At 38.4% G+C, this 14,629-nt stretch overlaps 1 non-coding gene across 1 annotated transcript; it reads right to left on the bottom strand.

Moving 5' to 3' along the window:
* Positions 1-927: 927 nt before the first annotated feature.
* On the bottom strand, positions 928-1,000 carry Trnak-cuu (transfer RNA lysine (anticodon CUU)). Its single transcript has one exon. It is a non-coding gene; the product is annotated as a tRNA-Lys (tRNA).
* Positions 1,001-14,629: the final 13,629 nt, after the last annotated feature.

Raw genomic sequence — 14,629 nt, forward strand, 5'->3', positions numbered from 1 at the left:
GGAATGAAACCTTGAGTCCCTGACCTTTCCCTTAGCAGTGCAAAGATGACAAGGGTTTTTATGTTAGTAATAAATCCCCAATTATAGGATAAAATCTAGAGGAATTAAGATTTGGCAATGCGCTTCTTATATCCTATACCAAAAGCAAATCTTATGAAAGAAAACTAAACAATAAATTGAAGTTCCATAATATTAAGAACACATACTATATGAAAAGCACACTTAAAAAAAAAAAGTAAGCTACAGACCAGGAAAAACATTTGTATAACAAATATCTCATTAAAATAAGAGGTTTCAAGATATAAAAAGAGCTCTTGAATTCGAACAATAAGAAAACAACTCAATTTCAACTGGGTAGAATACTTCATCAAGGTAGTTCATGAGAAAGATACATGTGAGCACATTTTTAACAACTTAAGTCATTGGAGGTTGTAAATAAAACACTGAGACCCCACTGCACATCTGTGACAATAGTAAAGACTCAAACACAGACAACTTTGAATACAGGTGAGAATGTGAAATGGTGGGAAACTGCTGTGGGATGGTCTGTATGTCAAGTGTGTTGCTGATTGGTCAATAAATAAATCACTGATTGGCCAGTGGCCAGGCAGGAAGTATAGGCAGGACAAGGAGGAGAATAAGGCTGGGAAGTGGAAGGCTGAGTCAGAGACACTGCCAGCCGCCACCAGGATAAGCAGCATGTGAAGATGCTGGTAAGCCACGAGCCATGTGGCAAGGTATAGATTTATAGAAATGGATTAATTTAAGTTGTAAGAACAGTTAGCAAGAAGCCTGCCACGGCCATACAGTTTGTAACCAATATAAGCCTCTGTGTTTACTTGGTCGGGTCTGAGTGGCTGTGGAACTGCCAGGTGAGAGAGATTTGTCCTGACTGTGGGCAAGCAGGAAAACTCTAGCTACAAATGGCACCCAACGTGGGGCTCAAACCCACGACCCTGAGATTAAGAGTCTCATGCTCTACCGACTGAGCTAGCCGGGCAGGAGGCTGAGGGCGGGAGCCACCCAGGCCTTTGGAATTTGCCCCACGTGAGTGCCAAATACTGGTGAAATTATTAAGGCCACTCCACGTAGTTAAAAGGAGATTTATTTAATGGCGTAACTTACAAATTAAGGGATAGGTAGGTCGCGGGGTCTGGGGAAGGTGTATCACAGTCCAGCGGTGTTCTCTGGAGCTCTGCTTGGTCCACCTCCACCATCTAGGGTCCCAGAATGGAGAGAGTGCTCGCCGATCCAGATCTCTGGTCCCCAGGCGCCTCCCTTGGCCCTGCCTTGTAGGCATGACAGTTGCCGAAGTCTCAATGGGGGTTCAAACTTCCCGATCAAAGCTGGAATGGCTACCCACTACAGGAAACCTCACTCACACAGAGTGGCAAAGCCAAAAGGAACAGCTGCTTTAGATGATAAATGGTCCATTTATCAGGATGCTGCAAGGCTGACTGTATGATCCAGCAGCTGTGATCCTAGTTATTTTCCAAAGTAAATTGAAAACATCTGACCATAGAAAACAAAATCTGTACATAAATGTATATATAAGCTTGCTTAACAATGGCCAGAATTAACAATTGAAAACAATCAATATATCTTTCAGTACAGGAAGGACTATAGTATGGGTATACAATGAAATTTTACAGTGATAATAAATGACCTATTATCCATGAACATGCACCTAGAAACTATAAATGCATGGTTATTATTGAAAACAGCTAAACTGAAAATGATACCAGTGATATAATCCCAACTGCATGACTTTCCAGAACATGTGAAGAAAAATCTATAACCATTGGTCCACAGGAGCACAGGAGACTCCTGGCGCAATGAAACTATTTCTTGTGGCATGTAGTACGTACCATTTTGCACTTAGCAAAATACATAAGAATGGAACTAGCATAATAATAAACTAAAATGATGTCAATTGTGGAATTGTGGTCTTTAGAGAATACTAATGTATCAATATCAATTCATCAATTATAATGTTTGTACGACACTCGTGCAGGATGTTAACAGGGGACACAGGGGCCTGGGAATTCAAGGATATGTGAAAATCTACAATTTGCTGCATTATTCTGTGAATCTAATACTGCCATAAGACATACAACATATTTAAACAAACATACTATCAGTTTAAATACCTAATATTAAGAAACCTAATATCACCACATCCAGTGTTTGTGGGAATCCCTAACCATCGATACAGCCAAGGATTTTTGTCTGCAGTAAGAAAATTTAATGGTTCAGATATTTTCTGATAAAAACTTGTTATTTAGTCAAAGAGCAAATTTTGTTTCTGTTAATTTCATTTTTTTCCAAGAAGCAAGATATCATTCTGTTTGCTGAAATGGGTACTTGTCAAATGTTTTTACTGACTGATTGCCAGATCCCAAGGCATGTATGTCACATGAACAACACTGTTTTGCCTATGGTACTTAAGCTACTAAACAAGCTGATTACTCTCATGATGGAAGTGATGATTGATTGACACACAGAATATCTAAGATGCTCAAAAAACACAGCTTCCAACAAGGTCCTAATGAGCAAAGTTAAGAGAAAAAAAGTTAGTTGGCTTTCTATTGTTTTCCATGTAACTTAGGCTTTCTAGGAGTTTTATCTGAGTTTCAAAAGTCAAAAATCAATTGGTAGACTTGGCAACACAAAGAACCTGGAAACCTCAGGAGATTTTTTTTTTTTTACAGTGAAATTAACAATGAAGTGATAGAGCTCAGAAGCATTTGTTGTACAGTGAATTAATCAGGTCAATTTCTTCCTATTCAAGTGAGGGTAAGTCATTGATATATGTTGAATGAATGGATTCTCTGATCTACAATCATTCAGGAACTATCTGATGAAGATAACTTTCAATGTGTCACTTCTATAGTGTCTCTGGGATTTATCAATATCACATCAATAACCAAATATGACAAGTAGAGCAATACAGCACATGAGAGGCATGAAGAAGAAGTTGACATCACTTTCTGTCTACATTTCATTAATGAGAATTGTGTTCACATGGGCACATTTAAGCACAAATACATCTGGAAAGTATGGAGATAAAGTGAATGAGTATGTTGAGTACACATTTGTACTGTATGTGTGTGTATCCCAAGTGCACATATTTAATTCACTAGAGCCAATAGTGAGAATATAGCAATAGAAGAGATTAAAGTAATATGAATTGATTAACTAAACAAGAGTGGATATTTTGCATGACAACATAGCATTGTTGAAAAATCTGATTACCATAAATCTCTATAGTTAAGATGAATACAACACACACCAACATATGAGCATATACTCATACATATATGCACAAGAAGACACACAAATAAATATATATTCACAAACCCAGATATACATACATACACATATATACACATACATAGATACACACACACACACACACACACACACACACACACACACACAGAAGCTTATTAGGGTAAAGTCACTAAAATAGACAGGTTTCCTTCTCAGTTTCACAGGGAGTCATCATAGACTCTATTTTTTAAGTTTCATCATATTCTTCCCCTCTCCCAGGAGAGCTAATTTCTTACTGCACTCTTGAGTCATGACAGATAATTAGGAAATCTGGTCAGGCTTTTGTGGTACCATATTTCTTCAATTTTATATTGTTATAAAATAGCTTCAGGGGAGACACTCAGACAAAAAATGTATAATAAGGGTGAGAGTTGTTAGCCTAAAGTATAATTTTATTGTTTTCCATCTGCTATAATTATGAAAATAAACTCTTTCGTACAAAGATCAGCAGGATAAGTCATCAGAAAGATGTTGTGTCTACCAACATATCTTGTTACATGTTATAAATAAGAATGTTTTATCTGTATGTCTTTCCTTTTTCTTTCCCCTTAGGAGCAAAATCATTGCAATCTTCACATTTAAAAGAGTCACTCCCCACCCTCCCAAACCAACATAGCTTCAGGGAATAGTATTTGTTTCAACCAAATTCTCCCTGCATATGTGATTCAGATTTGCATTTTCATGTATTTCCAAGGTGACTGAAAAGGCATGGTTTTAAGAAAAGAACAATTTAAATATCATGGTTTTCAGATTGTATTTTGTGTCTACATAGTGAGTAAGGATAATGTGTGCACTTTATATTGAGAGTGTTAGTGTGCCCAGTGAGCATCCTTCAGCTAAATCTTACAGAAACAAACCAAGCCAGGAAAAGTAGGCTTTGTTTGTCCTTGTGCTTAGATACCCACAGTAAGTAAGGCGCTGAATACTTTTCATTAAACTCCATGTACTAATTATTTTAAAACTGTATGGTGATTTCACCACATTGAAGAAAAGACACATGTTGCATTACCTCAATTGCTGTAATCTCCTGCTTGAAGATAAAGCCTAACTGGCATTGATGATGTAAGAACAATCAAAACTAATGTTTTTTGTTCTAAGCATTATATTTACATTTTCCTTAAAATAAATGTTTTTATTGACCCATACTGAATAATATTGGCACTTTATGTATTTTTCATTAATAATACGAGAGGGGAAAATTAGAAAAAAATCAGGATTTTAGCCTTTTGAAAGTACTATATAGACCATATGAAACAGCAAGTCTCTCAAATATAATTTTCAGAAAACGTCAATGTAGATTCTGCATCCTATTAAAAAAGACTAATTGATTCAACTGTCATGAGTTCCCTCTTGTTTGGTTTGGTCATCCCTATATGTTTCCCCTTCATGATCCTGATGTACTTGCTCATAGAATCCCTCTTCTCTCTCTTTGATTGGACTCATGGAGCTCTGTCTAGTGATTGGCTGTGGATCTCTGCACCTGCTTCCATCAGTCATTGGAGAAAAGTTCTGTGATGACAGTTAGGATATTTACCAGTCTAATCTCTGGGGCAAGCCAGTTCAGTTCAGGCACCCTCTCCATTATTGCTAGTAGCCCAAGCTGGGGTCATCCTTGGGGATTCCTGGCAACTTCCTTAGCACTGGGTTTCTCCCTAACCCCATGATGTCTCTCTCTATCATGGTATCTCTTTCATTGCATTCTCCTTCCCTCCCTGTTCCAGCTCAACCATCCCATTCCCTTATATTCTCATCCCCTGTCCCTTACCCTTCATTGCCCACCCCTCATCCCTAGTTTACTGATGGAGATATTATCTATTTTCCCTTCCCAGTGTGGTCCATGCATCCCTCTTTGGCTCTTCCCTGTTAGATAGCTTCTCTGGAGTTGTGGGTTGTTGCCTGATTACTCTTTGCTTTATATCTAGTTTCCACTTATGAGTAGGTACATACCATGTTTGTTATTCTGAGTCTGGGTTATCTCACTCAGGATAATATTTTCTAGTTCCATCCATTTTCCTGCAAATTTCATGATGTCATTATTTTTCTCTGCTAAGTAGTACTCCATTGTGTATATGTGCCACACAATGGCTGTGGAACCTACATAGTACTGAACTAGGCCCTTTGCATGGTGACACAGTTTTGAAGCTTGATCTGCTTGGGAGGATCCCTGGTGGTAGAATCAGAATCCATCTCTGGTGCATAAGCAGGCGTTGTGGAGCCCACTACCTATGATGGAACACCTTGTGCAGCTGTGAGGCAGTAGGGAGGGCTTGGACTTGCCTCTACTGAATGTGCCTCCCCATGGGAGGACTTGTCTTCTTGTGGGTGGGAGTGGGGGATGGATTGGGATGGGCATGCTGGGGGGCAGGAGGAGGGAAGAGGGGGATCTTTGACTGGTGTGTAAAATTAATAAAAAAAATTTCTCAATTGCAAAAAAATGGAAAAAAAACTCATAAATGGATGGTTCCTAAGAAATTTTTTCCAAGTCTCTTAACTATTGTAGCTCTCAGATATACTTGAATATGTAGCTGATTGGTTTCCTGTGCCCACCCAGCTTCTGCATCCTCACATCCTGCAGCCGCTCAGACCTAAATGAACACACAGAGGCTTATATTAATTACGAACTGTATGGTCTATTGGCTCAGGCTTCCTGTTAGTTAGATCTTACATCTTAAATTAATCCATTTTTATAAATCTATACTTTGCCACACAGCTTGTGGCTTACCGGTATCTTTACATCTTGCTTCTCATGGCAGTGGCTGGCAGTGGCCTCACTCAGCCTTCTGCTTCCCAGAATTCTCTTCTCTGCTTGGCCTGCCTATACTTCCTGCCTTGCTACTGGCAAATCAGTATTTTATTTATTAACCAATCAGAGCAACACATTCACAGCATACAGAGAAATATCCACAGCATGAGTATCTGCTAATCTCAGAAACTCCTCAATTTTAAGGATTCAAGGTACAGATTAAAAAGAAATACAACTAGGAAGTAACAGAGCACAGAGAAGGAGGAAAGGGGGCCCTTAGTTCCCTACTTTCTCTGACTATAGTAACAAGACACATGAGGGTAGTCTTTTTGCTGTTGCTGTTTACACACAAGAGCAGCAATATGTCCTTTTTACTTTTGATGCCATGTGAAGGCCCCGTGACAACTGAAGTCCAATGAGCTCACTGTCTTGATTCAGATGGACATTTCTAGAATACTGTGATTTTTTTCTTTAGGATACCCCAAATTCCCAGAATTCTGGTTATATATTTCCATCTTCCATGTTTTTCAGTTTGATGTATTTGAGCAATGAATGCCATATGTATTTATCTAGGAACACAGGGTCTGAATTCAATTTTCCCAAGACTGTTTATATGCTGAGAGGCTAGACCAGGAAAATGACAACTGGGGGGGAGCAGTAAAGAAGGCACTTCTCTTATTTGTTAATTTCAATTTATCAACAAAAAAATTGTTAGTTGGATAATCCCTATATTATCTATACCCTTATCATCAGATCCTTAGAAAGTACTATATTCCATTTTATGGGCTTAGTTGCCTCATATGCTCTATACAACTATGATTTTTAAAAATTTCACTCCAATGTAGCATCTCATGTTTCAAAACTGAGGAACATAAGATGTGTCTTAGAAAATGATAGGATTCTAAAATCTCTCCCATCTTTAGCCATTCATACCATAGTGTTCTCTCAGAACACTGGAAAACATCAGTTCCACAGACCTGAGTATGTATTGAAGGGCAAATATAAGACCATCATATATTTCATATATATATGAACGCAAAATAGTTACCATGTGACCAAAGTGAGTCGAAGGGATTGATAATTCTAAATTATGTTAAATGCATTTTTAAAAATATGACAATCTTCAAATTCAACAAAGAGATGAACAGGTAAAATCAGTTTATATGACATGTTTTATGTTCAATTTGAAAGAACAAAATCATAAATATTTATAGAAGTCATGTATTGCACTCATTACAATTAAGATAGGAAGATACTGCAGATTAATTCTGATTGAGTGTTGTAAATGTAGACTTTTTCAATGTTTAGTGGGAAATGGGTAATATTTGCAGATGGGGAACAGAAATGGAAGAACACATGATGGTAAACTAAGGACTGGGCAGTCAATGAGCTGGAATACCTATTAGTACCTGTAGGGAAGGAGAAGGAGGCAAAGTTATCCATGCACAGGGACCAAACTACAGACAGAATAAAATCACCTGTGGATGCTGTAAAATCTGGCTGTTACTGGAGAGGTGGCTCAGTAGTTAAGAGCACTGGCTTCTCTTCCAGAAGTCCTGAGTTCAATTGCCAGCAACTACATGGTGGCTCCCAATCATCTATGTTGGAATCTGATGCCCTCTTCTGGCATAAAGTTGTACATGCAGATACAGCACACACACACACACACACACACACACACACACACACACACACGCACACGCAAACGCACGCGCACACGCACGCACGCGCGCGCGCACACACACACACATGCATGCATGCATGCATGCACACACACATATAATAAATCTTCTTTTAAAAAAGGAGTAAAAATAAAGGAGTGGAGGGGCAGAGAGGGAGAGCACTGAAAGAGATATCTTGATAGAGGGGATCATTATGGGGTTAGGGAGAAACCTGGTGCCAGGGAAACTCCCAGCAATCCACAAGGATGACCCCAGCTAAGACTTCCAGCAATAGTGGAGAGGGTGCCTGAACTGGACTTTTTATGTAATCAGATTGGTGACTACCCTAATTGTCATCAGAGAGACTTCATCCAGTAACTGATGGAAGCAGATGCAGAGATCCACAGCCAAGTACTGGATTAAGCTCTGGGAGTCCAGTTGAAGAGAGGGAGGAGGGATTATATGAGCAAGGGAGGGGGTCAAGATCATAATGGGGAAACCCACAGAGATAGCTGACCCTAGGTCATGTGTAGGTGTAACCATCTTATCAAATAAGAAACACAGAGCCAATACAAAGTTAAAAGCCCAAGAGATCAGAGCAATAGCTAAGAGCTAAAAACCTTGTCCTTCACTGCCACTTCTGTCCTTCTCAGCAAGAGACCTTCTTCCTATCTGTTTGTCTTTTTTATAGACTTTCTATTCTGCCTTCTCGTTGGTTGTAAACCCAACCACATGACTTCCTCGTCACTGCCTGTCTGTACAGACCTCCAGGTCTTCTATGGTTGCTATTGAGATTAAAGGCATGTGTCTCCATGCTGGTTGTATCCTTGAACACACAGAGATCCGCCTAGCTATGTCTCCCAAAAGCTGGGATTAAAGGCGGACACCACTACCGCCCAGTTTCTGCTATGGCTTGCTGTTAGCTCTGACCCCCAGGCAACTTTATTTATTAACATACAAGTAAAATCACATTTCAGTACAATGAAAATATCACCATACTCATGGGAGTTTATGGACTCTAGACCAACATCTAGAGTCTGCATGGGACCAACCTGGGCCCTCTGCATGTGGGTAGCAGTTGTGTATCTTGGTCTGTTTGTGGGGCCCCTAGCAGTAGAACCAGGATCTGTCCCTAGAAAATGAGCTGGCTTTTTGGAACCTATTCCCTATGGTGGGATGCCTTGCTCAGCCTTGATGCAGTAGGGAGGAGCTTGGTCCTGCCTCAACTTGATATGCCATGCTTTGTTGACTCCCATGGGAGGTCTTACCCTTTCTGAGGAGTGGATGGTAGGGGAAGTAGAAAGGAGGTGAGAGGAGGGAATGGGAGAAGAGGAGGGAGGAGAAACTGTGGTTGATGTTAGGGTCCTGGAGAAGTCCCTCAAAAGACCATCATCCACATATGCAATCAACAAGAGCATTTATTATTCCAGCATGCTGGGGCTGACTATCCTATACAAAGGCAAAATGACAATGACCCGAAGAGAAACTCACAGGCTCCTTTTAAGTACAGCTAAGGGGAGTTCCTAAGGCAGTTAGGTCTCCTCAGATATGATTGCTTAAGCAAATGGCAATCATATTAGTATGTTCTAATTGGCTAGTGCTAGGCAGAGGCTGGTTAAGCCTACAGCTTTTCCATTTGGGGGTAGGCCTGGACAAGTCCCAAGCTTTGTCCTTATTTTGTTATTACCTTGAGTTGCTGACTATGGGGCTGGCTCAGTGGCCTAGACTTGGTATGTCCTATTTCCCTTGTCCCTGCTGTGGGGCATTGAAGACTGATTGTCCTTTGTTTGTGGCCTCCTCAGGAACTGCCTGCTCAGTTCCAAGAAGCAGGGATTGAGGCCTAGTTCTTAATTGAGTTATTACGACAGGCTGTCATGATACTTTCCTGGCCCTCTCAATTGGTATGCAAAATAAATTTTAAAAAAACTAATAAAATCAGGCTGTTATTCATCTGTTAATTAGTTTATTTTGGTGAATGAGAAGGATCACTGAATGCCTTCTAGTAGGTGCATTATATGGATAGCTCTATGGTTTAGGAAGATTTTTTTTTTTAAGCAATAAGAGAAGAAAGTGTGATAATGACAACAGAAAGCACTTACCTTCCTAGATTGTGTTGGGACTCTACAAAACACCATATGGTTTGCAATACTAAGGAGTCTGAAGAGTAGATGTATCATGGAGTTGTAAAATCTCAATGGTTTCATTTCTGAGAGGTATTCACCTATGCTCATGTTTCTGTCCTTCAATTGTGGTTTATTCCAAGCATAGTGAGCTTTATCTTCTTCTTACCATACTCTGGTCTCCATTTCCAAGTATCCCAAACCCTTCTACATACTTCATGTCTTCTCATTCCTCTGTGTTCCTTTGATTTCAGAATGCAAATGTGTTTTTCTTTTGTTTGTTTGTTTTAAAGAAATCTGATATTTTATCTTATTATATGACTACAATGTATTAAACAGTGGAAAGGGGCATGGAAAAATAGAAAAAAAATTCCCTTGCATCTATTTTAACAGATTTACAACTACATGCAAGCAATTCAAGCACTCATCATCCCACAATCAGTATTCAATGTATCACTTGGGAATGTATCATGAGCTTTATTTCCATATTGAATTATTTGCTTGTTACAAAACTAAGTTGACATATGTGTTGTTCTGAAAGTTTGGACAATGTGAATTCATGTCTGTAAGGTCTCATAGTACATAATGCAGTCATCTTCAGATGTGGCCTTCTGCCTGGCAACAACCAACAGTCCCTGTAAATTACATGGAAATGGCATGTTTGTGAGCCACTATGTTGGTCCTTCACATAAGAGCATCTCAGCAATGACCATAGCAGGTTTGATCTTTGCCTTTCTTCTGTAAGTGTGTGATAATGTTAGGTAGCTATAAAGAGAATGTATTTTCATATTTAAATTCACTTCCCTTCCCATAAGTGGAAAGAACATGGAGATTACTTTGCTTATCCATCTAGTCTCCAATTCAATGTCCATAATAACTCTTGGTCAGTATTTTGATTTAGTAGATGCCTAAAGCATCATTGCCCAAGACTGTATAATAAATGGGGTTGTGCTTTAGATTTATTATGATAAAGGCTTACTAGTTTTTCTTTTAAATAAGTGAAAACATTTGAATAAACATACTTAAGAAATGTCATCCCAGCACTCCTGTGGCAGAAGTAGGGGAATCATGAATTCAAGACTAGCCTGGGACATTTCATGAATTCTAGGATAATCTGTGCTATGACATCAGAACCTACTCCTTGCCCCTTCCCAAATAGCTCAAATCAGAAAATAAAACAAACGAGTTATCTTGTGTCCTCACTTATTCTATAGCAACGGTTCTTTGCAGAGCTACCACATTTGGTTACATAATTTGTGAATGGCACCACTCTGTCTGTGCCTTTCATTTAAATTGCAATGAAAAGAGCTTCTCTTGGAGGATCCTGATCCCTCTGCTCAGGTAAAAATTAAAGGCTACGGTGAAAAGATTGTTAGATTGTAATTAATTTCTTTAAGAAAGTGACTAAAATTGTTGAAATATTACCATAATAATATTTATTTTAATGTAAATCTGAGATTGCCAAAAATATATTTCTTTATATAAGATTCTTAAAGCAGTGTAAGTCAATAAAGCTCACTATCATAAATATGAGTGTGACCTGACTTTGTGTAAGTGCTGCAGGAATATAATTATTGAACAAACGAATTTATTAGATTACTTGGGCATTTCAGAAGAAACTACCCAAAATAATACTTTTCTTTGAGGTTATATTTTGTTTTCTTTTTAGACAGTATCAGAAATTTAGCCAGTGTAGATTGGCTAATGCTGCATTCCTGTGTGTGTCTATTTGCTTAATATAGTCCAAATATTCGCACATGATAGACACTAACCAATGTTGGCATGAAAACATTTCCAGATATGTTTTTATGATATTGCAAAGTCATAATATGGTTATTGTATTCTATAACAATACATTTTCTCCTTAAGACATACCTCTTAGGAAGAAATGTTCAAGTTAACATTTTGCACTATGATTTATGTCAGTCTCCCTTGACTGAAAACATCTTTCTTGCTTATTTGGTCTTGGTCTATTTTCTGTTACTATAACAGACTGATGCAAAATTAGTAATTTCTAAGGAAAGCAAGTTTATTCAGGATGGGAAATTCAAGGACATAGCTGTGTTGTCTGGCAAGGAAGGGCTCTCTTGCTTTGTTGAAGTATCACAAGAACATGGAAGGAAGAGACAAAGAAGAATAAACTGATTTTACAACTCACTTTGAGAACAACCTTACTTCTGTCATACTAGCATTAATCCACTCAAGACAACTCCAAAACCATGATTCAATGCCTCCCAGTAGATTCTACAACCCAACACTGCTACATTGGCATCAAGCTTTTAACAGCTGAGTTCTGGTGAACATACCAACCATAGAACTGATTTTAAACAATCTAGTCTTCAGAAATACGGCAATGTTAAAGGGGAAAACCCAAAGAAAGACTAAGGTAAAAAAGTTTCTGATGGCAAAACAATGAAAGTAACATTGGCTCCCTGCATTGAACTACGTAGTAGTTTTCACATGAGGACTCAAATCAACATGAAAAGAAAATTCTTTTTGTGAATATATGTATAGATAGGTACATCTCTTTTCTGTGTTTCTAGCTGCAGGTTTTACATCAAAGATAAATGTAAGAGATGATTTATTTTGGCTTACAATTAAAATCCTAGCTCAATGAGAACTACCAACTTGAGCTCTCATTGTAGATACAGGGTAGGATGACACCAGCTTCCTAGCGGATGTTCTAATGATTTTGAGCAATCACTGAGCAAGAGTTCACAGCTAATATAAGCTGACACATTTACAGGATAACCATAACAAAATTTAGTTCCTAAATTAGGATGTTATTAGTCTGTATTACAACACCATAGCCATAAGCACACCAGTGAATCTTTTGGCTTTTGTTTATGACAGGGTATCATGTAACTCATGCTGGTCTCAGCTCTCTATGTTAGCAGAGAATGACCTTGAACTCCTGATCCTCTTGTCTCCACTCCCTTACTTTGAGATCTAGGATTGCAGGTGTGTAGTACCATATCAAACTATCACAAGTATAATGTCTTAACTAATTTAATAATAACTGTGACCTAGGTTTTGGGGTAGTTGGTTTACTTTCGTTAATGTTAATTTTTTTTTACTTTAGCTATTTTTATGTTTTAAATTTATTTTATTTTTGCTGTGTACGTTCTATGCAAAGTCAGAGCACATGGTGATTTGTGGGATTAAAGTTAGTTCATCTCTGAGAAGTGACTTCCAGTCCTGAATGGGAACATTCAGACAGTGGTTCTCAGCATTTTAGAAAGTTTCCTGTTATTAGGTAATAAAGTGACTCAGCTGTGGCTAACTTTTGTAACAGGTGAACCAGGTAAAAATTGCCTAGCCTCAGGAAGGCTTGAAGCTATTCCTATATTTTTGAGGGAAGATACATCCTTCCTATACAAAAATCACCATTCACCCAGGTGCCTAACCTCAACAAGATGCCTTCAACTTTGACAATTCTGTCTTCATCCTACACACTCAGCAGCCATTCCTACCAATTCTTCCTCAGAAATGTCATCCTAGTCACTAGAGATCCAATCCATCATTCTGTCTCATTAAATTAGAACTTACTAATCACTGTTCAGCAAAACAGGTTGAAGTGTAAATAACCAGCATTCAGACTTACACCCCTGCCTCTTTTGATTGAGATGCTGTAATTGCACATACATATGGGATACAATTAGATTGTTTCCTGTATACATTATGAAACAATCAGACTGCATGTTTGAAAATCCAAGGGCTAGCTTTGCAACAGTGGATCCTCAAGTACTGGGAACAGTTGTGAGGCAAGCAAAGCAAGTAGCAGTAACAGAGGCTGGTTGTTTTTTTTTTTTTTTTTTTGCGGGGCTTTGTTTTGTTTGTTTTATGCCTTGTGTAGAGGGAACAGGGCTTTTATGTGCATATACATAATTAATATATACATATGTAATTTCATACAGGAAAGTTAAAAATGAAAGTTAGCCATTATACTAGCTTACTGCACCATGGCCCTCAGCAGACGTGTGTGTGTGTGTGTGTGTGTGTGTGTGTGTGTGTGTGTGTGTGTGTATGGTGTGATTATTGTTTTTTATTTTAAAATGATTTTTAATTTAAATATATTTTGATCATTCTAAGTCTATAAGTCATTATAAAATACCAGAAAAATAGAATGGAGGCACAGGATTCTTCTCTGATGTCACCATCTCCAGTAATAACAGGAAAAATAATCATCTTCTAAATTTTTTTCCACACTAATGTGGAAATGTGTGTTTCATAAACATGAGAGGAAGTGAAAGCCTTAGAAGTGATATCCTATATACATCTAAGTCACAATGTTGGCTCCCATGAGTCACAAATACAACTGTAGGCAGATGTTTGTGCAGCTACTTCATGAATTCTGAACTGTACCATTACCTGGGAAGGGCACAGGAAGAAAGTGACCTGAGTCATGTATAATATCTTGTTTGAATCAGGCAAATTTAACCTTCAAAAGTCTTGGGAAGCCGGGCGGTGGTGGCGCACGCCTTTAATCCCAGCACTCGGGAGGCAGAGCCAGACGGATCTCTGTGAGTTCGAGGCCAGCCTGGGCTACCAAGTGAGTTCCAGGAAAAGGCGCAAAGCTACACTGAGAAACCCTGTCTCAAAAAACAAACAAAAAACAAAAAACAAACAAACAAACAAAAAAAAAAAACAAAAAGTCTTGGGAAGACCAAGACGCATTTTAGATAAGAACACCTCAGAGGAGACAAAGCATATTTTGAAAAATCTCAGATAATGAACTCATAAAAAATGGTCTGTGTTATATCTGCTTGTTT

The sequence above is a fragment of the Peromyscus eremicus genome, chromosome 5, assembly GCF_949786415.1.
Source record: "Peromyscus eremicus chromosome 5, PerEre_H2_v1, whole genome shotgun sequence".
NCBI classification, from domain to species: Eukaryota; Metazoa; Chordata; class Mammalia; order Rodentia; family Cricetidae; genus Peromyscus; species Peromyscus eremicus.